The sequence below is a fragment of the Aquarana catesbeiana genome, linkage group LG03 (assembly GCF_042186555.1).
Source record: "Aquarana catesbeiana isolate 2022-GZ linkage group LG03, ASM4218655v1, whole genome shotgun sequence".
NCBI lineage: Eukaryota > Metazoa > Chordata > Amphibia > Anura > Ranidae > Aquarana > Aquarana catesbeiana.
In genome coordinates, this window is record NC_133326.1 from 50,002,443 (window position 1) to 50,004,490 (window position 2,048).

A 2,048-nucleotide genomic window follows, 5' to 3' on the forward strand; every position below is an offset into this window, starting at 1 on the left:
GATGCCGTACCTTGCCGGAAAGAAGTCTCCCGCGCGCATGCGCAGGAGTGACATCGCAGCTTCAGCCACTCACAGCGCTGGAGCCGCGATACAAGGAAGACACGCCGAGGCAACATGTCAGCTACCTCGGCGTGGACCAGGTAAGATACAGATGCCTCGTTCTAAGGTAAGTATTTAATAATGAGCTAGTATGCGGTGCATACTAGCTCATTATGCCTTTTACCTTACAGGTGTATATAAAAAAAAAAAGTGTCAGCGGGTTTACTAGCGCTTTAAGCTTGAGGAAACACAAAAGGGCTCTTCACAAAAGTGAAAATACTGGTCAAGACGATAACCTTTTTATAGATACAGGTTCGGTTTGTGTGGGCAAAAAAGGTAATTATTTTTCTGAAAGCAGCCAAAATGTAGTAAATGTTTTGGCCTGAATACTATTGAAAATTATTTTTCTCTTTAAAATAGAGGTTTCTTAAACAACCGCAATCAAAAACTTCAGCTAGAAATGAGAAATCTACAGATAGCTCCTTTATATTGAACCCATCAGGAATTACAGAAAAGGAAAGGTTCAGCTTTCATTAAAAAGGTCACCCCCCTTAGGACAGAGTAGAATATGAGCTCTGTAGGAAGGATAATAGTTATCTTTAAAAATGTAATTTAATATCAGCTCGTGATCATGAACAGTTGGCACTGCACCAGGTTTCCTGTGCCCAGGAGAAAATTTTTCTTTACCATGAACAGAAGCAAGAGTAATAATAATTCCGGTTGATTTAAATTAGAACTTAAAGTGGGACTTGACCCTAAAAGAGGAAGTTCTGCTTTATGTCCCCCGCCCCCCCCCCCCCCACCTTTCTTCTTCACAGTTCCCAGCAAGCTACAAACAGCGCAGTTCATGAATGCCACAAGGAGTCACGGCCAGCTTCCCACACTAAACATGCTGGCACCGGGGACCCGTAGACCAGTGAGAAACCAGCCCAGGTGAGGATAATGCTGGATCCTTGGACACGCATTTTTTTTTTTAAATAATAAAATCGACAGCTACAGTATTTGTAGCTGCTCATTTTTAATTTGTTTGGAGAACCACTTTAAAGTGGTTGTAAAGCTACATGTATTAATTACTTTAATCCTCTCTGTTTTAGGTCCCTGTTCAGTACAGTGTGTGTGTTTTCTAACAATTATAATGCTAAATGCCTTCTTTGCAGAGTCCTGCTATCCTGTCATGTGATCTCTCTCTGCTTCCCTTCCCGAGTAAGCGAGTACAGTGGGCGGGGCTGAGATTTCCCCCTGATAAATGAAAGCTAGCAAAGGGAGGTCAGGTGTCTGCACAGCAGGGCTCTGCATTGAAGATATTTAGCATTATAATTTTAAGAAAACACACACACAGTACTGATCAGGGACCTAAAACAGGAAGGAGCAAAGTAATTAATACTTACAAGCACTGGAGCAGCTGCAGGGGAGAGAGCTGGATGACGGAGGCATGTAAACTGACTAAGCTATCGGAGATCAGCAGTCATGCTAAACGTGGTCAGTTTACAGAAAGGAGGACAGAAACAGGCAGGGTCAGCCAGGTATTTTACAACATAGAAAGGGACAATTGGCATGCCTTAACTGCTTGCTGACCAGCCGCCGCAGTTTTACTGTGGCAGAATGGCACGGCTGGGCGAAACTACATTATGTTAAGTCGCTTTGCCTTTTGGCCACTGCGCACGCCTGCAGCAAGTGCCCGACACCAATGCGAGTTCCCAGCGGGCACGATGACCGCCGGGCTTCTGCGATCGCTCGTGACAGAGCGAGAACCAGGATCTGTGTGTGTAAACCAGTGTTTCTCAACTCCAGTCCTCAAGGCGCCCCAACAGGTCATGTTTTCAGGATTTCCCTCAGATGAAATAGCTGTGGTAATTACTAAGGCAGTGACACTGATCAAATCACCTGTGCAAAATAATGGAAAGCCTGAAAACATGACCTGTTGGGGCGCCTTGAGGACTGGAGTTGAGAAACACTGGTTTACACACACAGATCGTGGTTATTTCAGGGGAGAGGAGACAGATCATGTG